The sequence below is a fragment of the Dromaius novaehollandiae genome, chromosome W (genome assembly GCF_036370855.1).
Source record: "Dromaius novaehollandiae isolate bDroNov1 chromosome W, bDroNov1.hap1, whole genome shotgun sequence".
Classification (NCBI taxonomy): Eukaryota; Metazoa; Chordata; class Aves; order Casuariiformes; family Dromaiidae; genus Dromaius; species Dromaius novaehollandiae.
The window spans coordinates 47,409,534-47,427,197 of NC_088130.1; the positions used below are offsets into that span (position 1 = coordinate 47,409,534).

Consider the following 17,664-nt stretch of genomic DNA (forward strand, 5'->3'; position numbering starts at 1 on the left):
CATCAGTAGGTTCAACCATCAGGAAAGCTGAGGAGTAGATCTAAAGACCAAGTAGGATAACTTTTTTTTTTCTTCTTCTTGCTTGTCAAATTGACAGTTGTTTAACTGGGATTAACACTTCTGTAAATGCTGATACTGGACTCTATGATGCGTGTTCTGTGAAATAAGGGTTTGTTTTCCTTAATGTTAATTTTTAACTCCTCAAAGCTAGCTTAAAAAAAAAAGACAAAGGTTGATGAACATTCAGAGCTACCAGCCTGAGTAAGATTTGACTGTGATCTTTTAGTGGATAGTTCAAGTATTCTGTATTGTTAGGTTCAATTAGTTGGACCCCTCTGTCACTTCACAATAATTATTTTTGTACTTGGCCTCAGTCAAGAGCCAACAATAAGCAATCTGCATTTACCTTCTTTATACAATTGTATCAAATGCATTTGTTAGTGTAGAAATTAATACCCTGTTAAGAAACACTTCATATTGAAAAAGCCACAAGGGATCAGAGGAAAGAGGTGAGATTTTTACCCATCATAGTAAAACTAAGGCACTAGAACAGCTTAACAGGTACTTGCTTCCATTTATCTTGCAGGTTTCCAAAATGAAACAGTGTTCCCCATTTCAGCTACGTGGGCCAGGCAGAGAGCCCTGTATTGGGAAAGGAAGATATGGCTTGTCATGACTATTAATAAGAAGTCTTTAACTAAGCCTTCTAACCATTTTTTGAATCCTTGTTGTTGGTTTTTTTTTAATATATAGAATATCCAGTGACAGTTTCCCAGTATAACTACCTATCATGTGAAGTAGAATATCATTTTGTTTGCCAGACATGATACTGACCAGTCCTGGATACGATCAGTAGACATTTTCTGTTAGCACTTATTTTTGTATAGATGAATTATACCGAGCAACCTGCAGTATAGATGTCTACACAACAGATGTTCCTTTAGGATGCATTTAATATCGCTTTTTTTTTGTGTACCATATTCCGTGTTCCCCAGGCTTGTTTTCATATTTCCTACTGCTTAGGATAAATTGTTGTGGTGCTATGAAGCATCAGTAGAGAGGACAGACCTGTAAAGTGGATTTAAATCTGCCATAGAGTATTACATCTCATCTTATTGCTTATTACATCTACATCTTATTGCTCAGGGCAAAGAGCCACAATCTGGATCAGTATCTGGCCTGTTCACTGTTTCATTAACTAAAAATATCCAGTGAAAAATATTCATTTAAAAATAATGCATTTCCAGAAACAGGATTTTAGGTACTTCCTCCCCCAAATAAGTTACAGAATTCTCAGCCATAGACCCAGATGCTCCCCCCTCTTCAGCTATTGTTAGTGACAGGAATTAGTCTGCCATAAATGTTTCATGTCGTTAATCAACAAACATAGCAAATGTATTTCTGTCCGAAGAGAGGACACGCCTCTGAAAAATGCTACAGCCATTGCTCTTGCTCTCTTTACACCTGAATATCCAGACACAGCTCTTAAGCTACTCTTATCACTTCAGCCAGAATTTAGGAAACAGTTACCCTTACAACAAAGTCAGACATCTGTAATTCCAGTGGAAAGCAATATAAAAGGCAATGTGACTTGATGCCAACATGTCTATAATTAGTTATACTTTGGAGCCTATGATTTTGACACTAATCTCATTAGTATCAACTCTGACAAAGAGATCATGTCTTCTATTTCACACGCCCAGTGCTGTATTTATAAAGCAGTACAAATACATCCAGCTTGAAAAAAATTAAAACATTTGTGGAACATCAACAAAAAGCAGCAATAAGAAAAGCAATAAAAAACACCTCACTGTTGAGACCAAGAATACTAGCATGGATGAACAAGCCCTTGCCTGGTCATGAAGTATGTCTCTGAAAACAGTTTGTTGATCTTAATGTATCAGATACAGCAGTAATATCACACACCAAAAATAAAAATGTAGAAAGCATCACATAGCGAGGTCCAAGACATGAACAGCAGCACATAGACCACCTGTGGATTTCCATAACTATGCTGTAAGTCCTGTGGTTTCACTTTTTCCTAAGTCCTGGACTGAAGCTTTGTCATACATCTTGGGGGGGGGGCGGGGAAGGCATTTACAACTACTTACAGGTAATGTTTATCTAGGTAGTTTTTACTGGATCTAGAGTAATTTCTCACTGGAGTCAAGGATGGCTCAGGAGAAAATTAATTCCTCCTCATCTCTTTTGGAAATCTTCATCTTCTACACATGTATTTGTTGTCTTACAGGCTGCCAGTAACTTACATGTCTTCTAAAAGTGGATTTTGGAGAACTTAGAGCATTTGAAAATAGGTAATAGATAATAGAAAATCGATAGAGAAACTGAGAACTTAGAAGTTCAGGCAACAGTGATCCAAGAGAAGGTACCCAGGTTATTCAGACCTCTATTCCCAGCTCTTTCATATTCACAAGAATTCTGGTATGCCTGCTTGATGCTTTGCTAACAGTTCAGTCTCCTATTTGGAGATGTCTGGGATGCCAGCTGAAGACAATGTCTGTCTGTCCTTAAAATAATTGATTGCCTTGTCTGTCTGGTTTCGTGACCTGAGCATGAATCACCTTAAAACTGTCCTGAAGCTGACTTTTGGAAACCCCGTTTCCACAGGATGTAGTCAGAGATCATAGCTGACGCTTGAACAGTGGACCTTGTCAGCAATGGCAATCATACTACATTTTATGCTCACGTGGCAATTTTTGCACACCAGTTGTCAATAACTCTTTTCAAAGAGCTTATTATAAAAAAAAATGGTTGCTTTGATTTACTTTGGAGTTGTAGGAGAGGTCATACAGAAACGTAAGCAAAAATTCTTCTTATTTTCTTATTCTGAAAAAGAAAACAAAACTTTTTAATATCCTCAGTCAAAGGAGACTGAACATTACATATGCTACCACAGATTCTAAATGGTGATACTTGTTTCTGTCTTTCTAGAGTCAAGTTTTTGGCTTAGAGGCTATTTGTATCATACTGCTATCCATCTGAGCTATGAGAAGTATACCTGAGATGCACAATTGCACCAGCCTACAGTACTGTCCTAGGACTCTCATTGCTCTGAGAAATGGACTGATCCTAAAAGGACATTCTTGAGAAGTGTCAGTCAAGCCTCTTGGTAAGCCACAACAAATCTTTATTTATTCTATAGTAACCAATAGTGATCAAGATACATGCCATGACAACAATGAAGAGTGTAATAAGGACAGATTTTTTTTTTTTGACATTGGTCGATACTGGGTAAAACAGTATTGCACTTGGCTGGGTTTGCATTATTTGATTAGGCCCATATGTCTGGAGTTATTGACACTGCTTAAAAACCCTCACAGCTCTGAGACTCAGTCTCCTGACTGAGTCTCCTGCTCAGTCTCCTTTGCAAAGCCTCAGATAAGCAGTAGGCTTATTGTTCATCTAATTCATATTCTCCATCTTCATCTAATTCATCTTCATCTAATTCGTATTCTTCATCTAATTTATATTCTCACAGTATTGAGCTGGTGGCTGCACCTTTAATATTGTCAAGAAAATGATATCAGTCACAATCCTGTCACCATCCAGGACATTAATCATGGATAAATAATCACCTGCTAATCAGAAGCCAAATTTGGGAAAATGGCGCTTTAGTTTCTGATTGATTCAGTGAGAAAATCTCAATCTGAGGGAGTGCTACTTGCCATTCAGCTTTGATGGAATCCAAACTGACCTAAGCGAAGGAGAAAACATGATGTATTGTACCGTAACAGTTCTTTAGGATTGTGCATACAGTGTAGAGCCCGTGATTCTCTCCTCCCTAGGCACAGTTCTGACAAGCTTCATATTGCAAAGAAATTGATCTGGCAACGCAAACACCTTCCTGTAGGTACTATTACAAGATTATAAGGAAGCACAGATCACATCTGTTTTGACACACTCAACTATGCAAAAGATTGAGACTGGTACAAATTTTCTGTTATCCTTTCCTAGCAAATTAACTATATTGCTTTGGTTAGTTTTGATGGTGGCTTTATAATTAGCTGTTGTATTTGTCTGCATTTTGCTGCAACAAAAGTCATGATTCGAAGAATCATGATTTCAAAAGACTGGCATAACATTTCTGGATATGAAGTTCCTGACAGAAACATAGATGAGCTTTTTGCTTTGTTTTTGAGAGAGAACAGGTGATGCTAATGAAGAGTGTTATAACTAGTAACAGGCATAAAACCTTGGGAAAATGAGTGTACCTTAAATCCTAGGACACTCTGTAGCATTTTGATAGAACAGTACTGCATTTTCTTTATCTTAATTGTATTTGAAGATTTTTTTTAATATAAAATAAGGAAAGGTCTGATTAACAGTAAATAAAACTGAGTCCTGGAAAGCATTGGTACCTTGCACCTGTTTGCACTTTATGCCTCCAGTACATCCCATATCTATCATTCTTTCATGAAGGATAGCCGTTTTATGTGCTTTCTGAGAGAAAGTAATTCTTTTTAGTGTTTTGGGTTTTTTTTCTGGGTCTGAGGCTTTTCGTTATTGGATTTTTATTTTATTTGCTTATTTATTTATTTTGCTTCAGAATGTTTTAGCATAGTATCTTTTTGATCGGAATGCTTTCACTGATTCCCAAAGGCAAAATTTTAGTGATTGAGCCAGTGAGACTTTTTTTGTGCATATTCTCGGGCAATACTAGCACTACGTTTTAGTTCAGATTGTTTCCAGGTTAAACAATGAGCATTCCAAGGTACCTCAGCAGTGCCGAACTACTCATAATTATAATCAGCCATGGTTACAAAAAGTTCTTTGTTCTGCAAAAGTTTAAAATTCTGTACTTTACAAAATTTATTGTGTCAAATGAAACATAATCTTGCCTTCTCTATTTGGCAACAAATACTGCTTGCAGGTGCTTCCAAGCGAGCTTTTGGGTTATAGTTAGCCAAGATAAATGTAATTTTGGTGGTATTTCTATTGTAATTGTAATTTAGGTCGCATTTATATGAGTTGCTGGAGGCTGTTTCAGGCAGACATACTTTCAAATACAAATTAAACTAGATTAATGTTGCAGTTTACTTGATAAATACGTTTACTATTTATAATATATCATTTCCCCAACAATCAGTTGCTCAAGTTTCCTGAGGATTATAAAACGTGTTTGCTTTGTTTTAGCAGAGCCCTGGGGAATTCTGACTGGTGCTGAGGTAAGTCATTGCCCTGGGTGTCCTGCTCTCCTAGAGACATCTTTGCCAGAATTCTAAGTTACCCCCAAAACTAATTTTAGTGTTTAGAATAAATTGATATTTTATATACTAGTTCAGCTTTGGTACATCTTTTGCTTTTATTTAACAGAACTGTTCAGTTTTCTGTGTATTTGTACTGACTGCAAAGCTCTTAGGGCTAAATTACTGCATTAATACATTTTTCTGAAGAGCAAGTGTTAACTTAGAAAGTTAACTTTGTGTGCGTAACCTGATGCAGTTGCATCTAGCTTTTTATTTAAATATGCAGTATGCTTTTATTTTAGTATCATCCCTTTTCAGAGTTGTGTCTATTTTACTATTAGAGGGGTTTGTTTTGGGAAGTCTGTATTTTCTTGAAAGCTGTATTTTGATTAGGTCCAGGAACATGTAACACTGAACTGCAACACTGCAAAACTAGCTAATGACTTCGTTGTGTTTAAGAGAATAATCCAAAGGCTGAGGTAAACATGTATAAAGTTGCTTAATAGAAAGGAAACAGGTGTGTGTTTCTTCACAGAAAGGTGAAACTGTTCAACTGAGCTGAATTTAAAGTTAGATAATCTGGCCAAAATAGTCCTCCTACCTGTTTTGCAAATTAAAAATTGAACTAGACTTTTCTATCATAGTTGAAAACTTTCTAGAGAGGAACTCTTTGTTACGGCATGTTGGTTGCATTTCACATAGATGTATAATCCTGTACAAGTTATTTTTTATTATAATTAGACAAACTTTATTATTTCCGGTTATATATAATAATATTTTTTAAAAAAGAAAATGGAGCTATAATCTGTCATAATTTGCATAAATGAGATACGGAGTTTAACCCAACTGAAATCAATGATATTTTTCCTATTCCCTGTGGTGTTTCTCTTCTTTTACTGAACACACAGAAGACCTGCTACCTTTTGAAATATCGGCACTATAGATATAACTCAGACGCACTCAGATGAATGCTGACTTGACTTAGTAATTGCAGTTACTGTAAAAATCAGGAAACAAGTACACATAATAGTGTCACCCAATTAATGTTTATCAAAAGTGTATGATCAAGGAATTTCCCAGCTTGCTTCAACCTTGCAGAGCAACCCCTGATTATAAACAGGAGCTTAGTTTTGATGTTCTTGGCGTACAAGGGCTAAGGCTGCACAGTATTCTTTGCCTGACTGAGTGCAAGCTTGACAAAAATAGTGTAACCTGATCAAAGTCCCTTGTATACGACAGGATTCTGGCAGCATCACATGTAGTCTATGATTTGTGAAGATAAAATACTGAAGAGCTGGCAAAGGTATAAAAATAGTTCTGTAACTGCCCGTGTGAGGGTCTCAGCAGAAATCTGCTAACAACATACGAGTTCTTATGTAACTTTCCTCCTACAAATAGGGCTGACGTGGGCAGTAACAACAAAGCTGAATTTAAAAAACATTTGCAAGTCTCTTGACTGCTAACTTTGAGATGATTAACTCAGAAAGCAAGCTCTCACATATGGGTTACAGTTCAGTAACACTGGAACTGACCTTGAGAATAACAACTCTGTCTTGACTAAATTAGTCAAACAGTGACTGTTCTACATCAAGAAAAATGTAGCTGCAGCAGTGTTGACGTTTTATAATGTAACACAGATAGTAGCTTTATGGAATATTACATCTCTATGTCAACCATGAATTATCACAAGAAAAGCAGCTCTTCTTTAGAGAGCCAAAAGTCACCTAAACTAAACCACAAAACTGGGAGAGGGCAGACAGGCTCCCAATAGGATCAATCCATAGTAAGAGCAGTCCTTAGAGCGGGAAGCCTCCGACACCGTGCCGGAAACGCTCTACAGAGAGCAGCTCACTCTGTCTAGAACCATCAGGAGTAAGATGTAAACCTTCCTCTTAAATCCAGAGAGAGTTATTTGCTCAACCAAGTTAATTCCTGATGCAATTCTTTGCCACTAGGGACAGGACTGCCTGTGGGGTTACACCAGGGATGAAACCGTCCCACCGGATTACTGCAGCAGCAATATTTATGAGCCTAGTACAAAAAAACCATTGTCATGAATGTTTGACAATATTCTCTTTGCAACATTTAGCAAGGTTTTTTTCAAGCGGTGATTAATCAGAAATCCAAATCTGCAAGGTAGTCAGAATGCAGTTAATCCTGGGACAGAAAACAAACTCACTGCCAACTTTCAAAAGTAGAAGCACCTAGAAAAATTTAGAGAGCGATATGATCAAACTGAAGAAGTTCATGTGTTTCATTTTTAAACATTTAACATTTTAAACATAAAAATTTGTAGTGGTAAATGACATTTAAGTTATACGAGTATGTGGTTTTAAAATAAATATGCATATATATGTCAGGGATAAGTTTTATGTGCAAAAACATTATCAGATGTGGGAGCTTAGCAAATTGTTAGCAAATTACATAATTGTCCATAAGCTACAAATTAGTCTGAATCAGACCAAATGCAATTATTTCTGGTATATTAATTAGGATGTTATATTTAGTCTTGAAAATGTATTTTGAAGATTTATGTCTGCTTTTTGGATAGTTAAGGAAATCTTTTGCATAAATTTACTGACAATGCTATGATGTTCAAAATGTCATAGTTCATTAACTGCATATTTTGACTAAACTTAAGCAGTCAGTAATCATCTGAACACAACTAATATTCTGTATTACAGCTAGATATTAAAATAGAAATGTTTTTGTTTATAATGGTTATTCCTTTCCAAAATGTTTGATAATTAAAGAAGAAGAGAAGATATGTTATGTTTTAGAAAGAGGTTGTTATTCCCATTTTGGCATAGTGATACATAATTCAGTACAAATAGCATGCTACTGCTTTTATATACTAATCAAGATATGAAAAATTTATGTATATTTAATAGCCTAAATACAAGAAAGACACTTGTTACAGTATGCACTAGGTTTTTAAAATCTCAGTCAATTTATTTGTATCTATATTCAGTGGTAAAAAATACCATTTTATTTTGGAAAGAAGTGACTTTTATTTTGTCTTTTTTTGCTTCTGTCATGTTCACACCATTAGGTCATACCATTTAAAAAATCTTACATTTTTTTGAGAGATTTTGTGTCTATCTTTTTTCTGTCTCCCTCCAAGCACATTTTTAAGTTTTCTTTCTCTATATTTTGTTCTTGACTTTCTCTTTTTTATTTTCTATTTCATTTCTTCTATTCTCCTCCCCATATCAGTACTTCGCTCAGTACCTTCTAGTTCAAGCTGTATTCACATCGGGGTGTTCCCGAGCCCTATTGTAACTGAAAACAGGCCTATCTTTGGCTCTGAGCCAGGCCTTAAAACAGCCTCTATCCAGACTCTTCCTTTGTGGCACAGCTTGCTCTGAAGATTTTCTTTTCAAAGCTAATACATTCAAAAATATTTTTTATTTGGTTTCTGAGGCAATTCTAAGGGAAGCACTTTTTTTTTTTTTTTTTTTTTTTTTTTACAGAAATGTCCAGAGGAAGTTGAAGGTCAAGAAATGGTCCCTATTGCATATCTCTTTTCCATCAAGGTTACCAGAGTCAAAGTTTTAGCTGCACTGTGAGCAGGTTGCTGCCAGCAGCAGCCTTTCATTCAAATTAATGAAAAATTCTCAGTTCAGGAAATGTTTTTCTCTGCAAAGTTTTCCAAAGCCTTCCCTATAAACATGGAATGATAGGTACATGAATTATTTCCCAATAATACAAGTATTACCCATTCACATTGTAAAATTGTAAAAGAAATTTTGCAGAATCCCACTGAATCATGTTAGAAGGAAAAGTCCTAATATAAAAATTAAAAACAGGAAAGTCTATTTCTCTCCTAGCCCATTAGAAGGTATATGGGAAGAGCATGATTCTCCAGCAGCTCACTGTGTAATGTATTAACCAGTGGAAAAAGAGAGAGCCTTGTAACAGACTGTCAGCTCTCAGGAATCATCTGGGGTCCATCATCTAGCTACCTTCTCATTCCGGGCAGTCAGCCCTCATCTGATCAGGATGCTGCTGCAGAGAGCAAGGAGGGAAGATGCATCTACCCTTCTCCGAATATATTTCTTTCCATTTCCAACTTCCAGGAAACCCACAGGACCTGATGAAGCTCCATAAGGAGAAATGAACAATTACATTCCATGAAACTATGCAATCTGTAAAATTTTTGATCCAGACACAGTACCAACATCTTTGGGGGAGTTAATTCTTTAGACTATGCATCTGCCACTTGCTGCTCGCTCCAGAGAAGCAAGCTGCCAGTACAAGTATCAAACTCTTTGTGAGGGCTGCTAAAGTGGCAAAGAGGAGTTGTGGAAGGAGGCAAAATGCAGATAGTTTGGTTAGCTCTGCAAATCATCCAGCTGTCCCTCTTCCATTTCCAGTGGATCACTTGTCAGATTAGCATATGAAACTGATAAACCAGAAGATTCTTAGAAAAAAAATCTTGGAAAAAAGATGAGGGACAGCGGACTCTGATAATCATGTATCTGGACAGGGACTAGAATCTGGACCTTGCAGGAGAAGCCTGAAGCTGTATGAGTAAACATGCACTCAAGTCCAGCTGGAAAATGCTAAAATACTATAAAAATGATTCCCACTGAAGAAGGTTGTTGAACTCTTTTCTGAATGGCCTTGGGCTCTCTTACGCCTTCCTTCCTACTAGCCTACCACTTGCTGCCAACCCACTGGTAGTGAAAATGATTTAAGAAAAAAAAGACTGTGCAAGCGGGCCACAGCAATCCAGGTCATTGTTTACATCAGGCCTTCCAGGCCTTCGTTCCCAGAACAGAATTCCGTCAGAATTTCTTTCCATCAGAAAAGCACATAATTTTCTCAGCAACAGATTTTGGTACAGGGCAGCCTCTGCCACACACAAAATTGGGAAGGTGGAAAAAGGAATTACAATCAGAAAAAATATAGTTTGTTGTAAGAAGTTGGTCAACGGCATTGTAGAGGCAAATTATAAATCGATGAGTACTTACATCTGTATTTAGTCTCTTGACTAAGTGACTGGATTTTTAAGCATGCTGAATGTCTAGAGCTTCCATTACACTTTCTATACCAGTAAGATCATGCATCTCGGATCAAGGGTGTACTAGGTACTACATTTCTATTTGCAGTGTATTTATTACTGTTAACTATCCTTAGTTGTTTTTTAAAAAGTCCTGTTAAATGTATTTGGTAAAAAGAACAAGAGGTACACAGGGATTGCAATCTCAATTCTGCCAAAGGCATCGGAAATGGCAAAGCAGCCCCAAAACAAAACATTGCTAAGCAATAGAGTAACAAATTCTTTCTCTTTTTATCGCCTTACTTAAGCTGCCATGGAACATATGGAACCACAATTCAATTATGACTTAAAAAAAAAGAAAGAAAGAAAGAAAGAGCAAGAGAGAGACGTTTTTATTTGTGAATGCTGATTTCATATAGGCTCTGTATGGAACAGAAAAAGTCATCTCTCCCATACACGTATACCTCCTGGTTCCTGAAAACTGTTTGACAAAAACAGTTTGAAAGGGAGCATCTTTTCTTTACATAGGTTTTCTAGTTTGCATGCTGATTAAGAAAAAAAATAAAGCTCTGCAGCCATACTGACATTCTTGAGTCCTGGCAGGTCACTGCTTTTGGAGCCAAGTGCAAATTGTATTTCCTCTCTTAAGTTTTCTGAAGAGTAAAGACGCTGTGGAAAATAGCAACTTTTCAAAAAGTTGAATTTAGAACAAGTTTCTGTAAATGTAGTGATGGAATAGTTGGAAATCTTTTAGTCATTGTTCTTTTTTTTTTTTTTTTCCTCCCTGTAATAGCTATACTCCATTGGAGGTGGAACCAGTCAGGACTTTTTTTTCAGTTTTGTGGAAATTAAAATCCAGGCCATAGACTATTGGTTGTCATATTCTTTTTTCTTACAGCATTCATTGGAAAAATTTCTCAGAGCTACAAAAGATATTCTGGCCAAAAAGAAAGAAAGAAACCTACCGCAAAATACCTTATTAAGAAGGGCACTTAGATAGTTTGTGTAAAACCTTGGTTCAAAGCAAAGGTATGAACCTCAATTTGTGTTATTGAATGCCAGGACAGCAAACTTATTTCCCATTCTAGCATAGATCTCTCCCTGGTTTTATGTTAAATCAGTTTCAGTTACTCTAAATAATATTGATTTACCTGAAGCAGGGACTTGAAACTGGGTCTCTCACATTTCAGCTGAGTGCCCTGACTGTACGGTTTAACAGAAGGTCGTGGTTTTGTCTCAGTGTTAAATGGGAAGATACGTGATTTTTTTTAAATTGAAAATCCACTTCTTTCTCAATTTTGCTGTTACTTTTCCTAAACTGTCGAACTCAAAGAAGGAGATGGAAGCTGTGACCCACTGTTAGAGATAAATCGCTGGTGGAAAGCAGCTGAAAGGTATGTTCTCTAGGTTTTTTGCTTTTCTACTTTGATTTGGGGGGTCTTCACAGCCCCAAACCAAATGGTGTGTGGGATGAGAGGGATGGATCAGCAGCAGAGGCAGTGCAAGCTGAAAAGCATTTGGCTCATATAAAGATTGTTTTCTGCTAAACCATAATTTTATTCAAGAAATATTGGCTCAGTTGGTTCATCATGTGAAGACTTAATATGGGGTAGACATTAGAATATGAATGTCATACAGAAAAAAGATCCCAAAGCTCTGGGTCTAAAAACACAATGGGAAAATCTCTCTTTATTTTTTATTTAATTTAAAGGATATGCATAGAGATTCTGAACATCTGACAATCATTTTCTTTTTCTGACAAGTTAGTATACATTCATCTCAATGTTCGTATACATACTAAGGCAGCCTGTAAGATGTTTTAATGGGCAGTACCATTTCACCTCTGCATAAAAGGTTTGTAGGAATATTGGAAGCTGGAGACAGTTACAGGATCCTATGTGTCAAAGTTAGATTAATGAAAATAAAGAAGCCAATCCTGTTTTCATTGAAAGCAAACAGAAAATTACCTTGATGTAATTGTTTGTACAAGTTAGAATCATGTAGGTTGGAAGCGATCTCTGGAGGTCATCTAGTTCAATCTCTTGCTGATTCAGTGAGTGACAAAGACAACGTGCTACTTGCCCCTGAGCTGCAGATAAACCATCCTAATGTATATGAATTTATATGGGCATTTCTATTAGAGTACCTAGAATTTAACGGGTTGGCCAGGTGTGCTATGTCTGTATTTCAGTTATCAGTTCTGCTTCTGTAATAGTTATCTGTTATTATTGACATGTTAAGCCAGAGTTCTTCATATGTATTTCGTATTTATTTTTCTCCTGCCTAGTGCCCAGCAAGCTTACAACATACATGGCTAGTTTATAATATAATCTGATTTGAGATAAGAAAAACATTAATTCTGCAATTAAGTTTTCTCTAGAATAAATGGCATCAGAGAACTCACAAACACATGGGTTAAATTAATGTCTGCCAAGTCATAGAGCCAAAATTTGTTCAGTTTAGTGGCACTTGTTCTAAGCAATTAGAATAGAGGGATACAATGATTCTTCCATATGATGTTGGATGAATCTTAAGTAGAAATCTTAGGAACAACTGAGAACCCTAACTAAAATCTGTTTCCATTAAGTAAGAGTGACTAATGAGCTTACTTCCCTCTTCCATTCCTTTCTAGAGAATCTGCATTCAGTTCAGATTTGCTGGTTAAACTTGCACAAAGCTACAGACCATAGTAATTCATGAAAGAAATGAAGTAGCGCAATTGAACATGGACTGGCGCAGGTAAATAGAGCCAAAAAGATTGTATATGGCATGTTAGGTTGGCTAAATCTGCCACTTTTTCCATCGCCCTGAAACTTCCTTTTAGTACAATAAAGGCAAGGAAGGCATCATTTTCACTAAATTTATGGATAGCTAAGATCCCTTTCTGAATCCAGACTGCCCAAATCATTGGAGTTTAGTGCTGAACCAGATAGAAAGCTTAGTATACAGGTGTAGGAGGAGTTTAAATTTAGTAGCTGTTGTGTGCCAAGAATATAGTCATTTTTCTTCAGCGAATTGGTTGAGTCCAGCACATTGGCAATGGGGAAGGGGGAAACCATTCTGCCTCCAGCTGGAGCCCATCTGGGACTCTATATCTCAGAGGCTTAAAATATTACGCTGCCTGACAGGAGATGATTGCCTGATGACCAAGTGTGAAGTTGGGAAATACAAATTACCTACTCTGACAAAGCTGTAGTATTTTTAGGGAGGTCTTCAGCTTGTTATCAGTATTATGAACAACAAAAAAAAGTTTGTTTGCTTTGGAAAAAACAAAGGGGAGAAATATGGGTAAGAAGTCTATCCAAAATAAACTACATTTTAAGAAGGAGGATTCCTTTTATTTACATCTGTTTTTTCCCCAAAGGGTAAAAGGCAGTGTTAATCATGCAAATTATCTTCTAACTATACAGTTAATTAGTCTAAGATAAATTTGACTTAATTTCAAAAATATCATTTGGATAAACTATGCTACTTTTATTGAACCTCAGAAGCTGTCAGGTTCTTGCTGTGAGGGCCTATACACCCCTGTGAAAAGCTGAATCTGAACCAGATAATCAACAATAGGACAGCCCTTTCCCTGTTCTCAGTTAATTCTCATGGCCCAAACCCTTGAATCTTCCCCTGCCATTATGCTTTATGCTCAGCCTGTGAAGTGAAATATAGTCATGAGTATTAAGAACTTTTTAATCTCATATCCACAATGTTTATATCTTCAGTATTATCAAAATGTCTGCTTCAGAAAATGCGTATTCAAACACAAAGTTGTGAAAAGCTAAGAATCTGAGTTTAAACCCAGTACCTTAGCCATAAGAAATGATATGTTTGTTTTTTAATAGGACAGCATTATTTTATGGAAATTACAAAGGATTAATTTGAACAGAAGACCTGCCCACCCTCTCAATACTAGCATGATCAGTATACATGTTCACGTTCTACACATACATATTTTTATATATATGAGACATACATATTTAAGTCTATATAAATATTCTTGAATAAACTAGTTTTAAAATACATATTTAAGTCATGAAACTTACATGACCTTGCCAACTAATACACAGTAATCAGCTTCTCATTTATTAAAATATGTTAAGTGAGCTAAGAGAGAATGGCCACTAACTGCATATCTTACCATCAGTATTCTTAATGCATCTCAGAGGTGAGGGAGAGAATTGGCATTCTCTCTGAATAGGATCAGGAAAGGAGACAAAAGTAGGATAGCCCTAAAATCTTGTTGATCCCTGTTGATGATAGTTTGTTGTCAAGGGGAAAAGCACAGCATTCAGTATTGTTGATCATAGTGTCATGTCACACTTGAAAACACTCCAAGATTCAATGAGTGTATATTTTATGTTTAAATGCTTTGTAACAGAGAAAACACAAAAATAGTGATGCACACCTTTTTCTACAGCTTTTTTATACTGAGTCATATGAGGTTCATTCCTCTGTTCCATGTAAAATGTCTCTATGAAGCAACTGGAAGAAATCCTGAGCTGCTTAAAGGCCTAAGTGTTAGCAAGGGACAGAAGACACTTTGGCAGCAACATTTCTACTTAGGCACATTTATTAGGACATGTGTAATGTTTAACAAAACAAGCATAATGAGGTTCTTTGAGAAAAGCAATTATGCAATCATACTGTGGTGGGCATTTGTCACAGAGAGTTCTGTTCCCAAGATTAAAAAATCCTTTTCTGCACATCATATTTTTCTCAGTAAATCCCCAAATTATTGAACTAAAAATCAAGAAAGCACACCTAGCCACTGTCCACCTGAGCTAGGGAGCAGTGATTAAACAAACAGCTGTGCAAAATATTTTACCTTCAAAACTACAGTTAGGCCTCAGAATAATTATAGTAATGTATTTGACACTCCATCTTTGGTAAGAAGCCATGTAGTTGGTAAGAGGTTTGTGTGTAGTTCTATTGTAGAGTAGCGCATGAGGAATGCTGGGCTGCCCTGCCTCTTCCAAAAGTTTTGTGTAACACATTTCAAGCTTCTGAATCTCTTTTTCCATGAAGTCTTAGAAAAAAACTTTGCAGAGATAGTGCACAAAGTGAATTCCCTGGTATTCTTTTGCAGTTAATTTGTTTCATCCCCCAAAAGAAAGCCCTCAATAGAAGAGTATCCATTCATGTGCAAAGCCGGGAATCTGGGGTAAAACAAGAGCAAAGGTTTGCCTGGTCCCTCCCCCCAGGCCTATTCAGAGAGAATCCCAGTTCTCTTCCTCACCTCTGAAAGTCCCACATTGTATCTGGGGACAGAGAAAGAGAATGGCCCAGAGACAGCTATTCAAAAATGAGAAATAAAAATGCCCTGAGTGTAGACTTTAAATAGAAATGACAGGACATATCCACAGGTGATGCATAAAACTAAGGATTTTACACTTTAATAAAGAGGTATGAGCATAGGCTAGGGAAATAAGGTTTGGAAGGGCAGAAGTAGTTGTAAGTTATCGCATTTTTATAATTACTGAAACGTACTTGGGCCTGATCTAAAATTTGTACCAGCTGAATTGAAGGTGTGACAATGTACAAATTTAGTTAAATTCAGTTATGCAGATTACAGATCCCTGAATTATAAAGTAGTTAATGCTTAATCACACTTAAGTCCCCTGTGGCTCCATTTGATCTCTTAGTAAACACCAATCATATTTGGTAAAACACAAAACTAAACTTTCAACTTCTGCACTATTCAAGATGGTCTTTGACTGCCTTAGAAAATGGTGGAAGCCTTCCTCTCTAAGTCCTCATTTTCCAGACAGCATGATAAATTCACTGTAGATACACATTTTCAGATGGGATATCTGCATCTGTGTTTGTACTCATTAAGTATGTACTTGACTGGCCTTGTAAATACACTGCTAAATTATGATAGCTGTAGGTATAGACTGTTAGCTGAACTTTATACAGACTGGCAACACTGCAAGAGTAGTGTTATGTTTATAATTAAATCTATGCACAAAACTGCTGGTGCAGTAATTTATATCAGAACTTACTCTAATTGCCAGACAACCTAATCTGTGGATGAAATTGTTTAGTTAGATTTATAGATGGCTGCAACTGTGGTTGCAATAAGCTAAAAATAAGTGTCTAGCATTTTCTTCAAATATGTAGATTTCTATAGCTGTTACTCCATTTGTTTTGAGCACTTCTATCTTCTCTGCCAAATTTCTTGATATACTATTAATTACAAAGTTTACAGAATATAATTACAAAGTTTACAGAATAATACTTAGAAGTTACCACTAATCATTGAGTTTCAGCCATGGTGGGAACACAAATAGATTGATGTTAGGAAAATTTAGTCTTTCAGGAGTGAAGGTTGCTGCTAGAATCAGCTTGAATCCCTTTCGCAATTTCCAGAGACAACCATATGGAGGATGACGCCTCTTTTGATCTTGGCTAGTCATGTAAGTAGAAACTCAGAGACAAGTTGCCTTTCCCTCCTCTTTTGCCCTCAAACATCTGTGAACAGCCACACACCAGCATCATCTTATCTCTGGATGGTTACTGTATGTTAGAATGCAAAACTGGTATCATATATTGTACAAGCCTGTCAAACCATAATATCAGGCTTCCTGAAAGTTTTGAGAACAACTGGATCTGATCCTTTTTCACTATAACTTGCCTACTGATGCAAATAATCATTTAATGGCTATAGCAGGAACAAAAGCATGCTAAGTCCAGTTCACATTTCAGTTCACAGATTGTGCCCAGAATTAGACCTGTAACTAAAAAGTGTAACCTTTTAACTCTATAGAAACAGAATGTTGTTTGCCATTTTAATGCATAGTTGATTTTGCAGCTGGAAAATTTATATTGTGAGCTCTGGTCTTTTATTGAAAAATCCTTTGTTTTAGTTTTGTCTTTAGAATATAACAGGATGCTTTACCAAATAATAACCTAAAATGTGTACACAACAGTTAAAACATTTCAAGAATATTCAGTGGAATATCAGAAAATTAACAGGACTAAATCCCTATCAAAGGGTAATATAAATTGCAACCATCATGATGTTCTTGCTCCCAGGGTTTGCAAAAGTTGACGAGGGCTTTGATAGATTCATTTAACAAATAGCTGCAGTCATTACTAGGGGATCAGTAACTGTTCTTTGGAGTTCTTTTTGTTACTGTTCTTTTGTGGGAAATCGCTGCTTCCACAGCAGAGCAGCAAAATGCAGCATATGCATGCTCCTGCACAAAGTCCAACAGCCTAACTTAAGATCTAGTGGAAAGCGTTTTTAAATTAAACCACTAGAATTTGTACTGAAGAAGAGTGCTCTTAAGAACATAAAAATAGCTGTACTGAGTCACCCCAAAAGATTCATCTGGCCCTGGATCTTGTCTCAAGGAGTGGCTAAAAGTGAATAACTAGTCAAAGAACAGGGCAAGCATATATGACTGTTCCCCTCTATACTCTCCTGTCTCCGGTTTCTAACCAGTTCTATGTTAG

General features: G+C 36.5%; 2 long non-coding RNA genes across 3 annotated transcripts in view; one reads left to right on the plus strand and one right to left on the minus strand.

The window, feature by feature from the left end:
• The window catches only part of LOC135324199 (uncharacterized), a 44,987-nt gene that overhangs the window by 20,349 nt on the left and 6,974 nt on the right, over window positions 1-17,664 (minus strand). The gene's annotated exons all lie outside the window — the stretch shown is intronic.
• Window positions 2,066-11,082, plus strand: LOC112987037 (uncharacterized). Its single transcript, XR_010385557.1, has 3 exons — window positions 2,066-3,130; window positions 5,155-5,186; window positions 8,681-11,082. It is a non-coding gene; the product is annotated as an uncharacterized LOC112987037 (long non-coding RNA).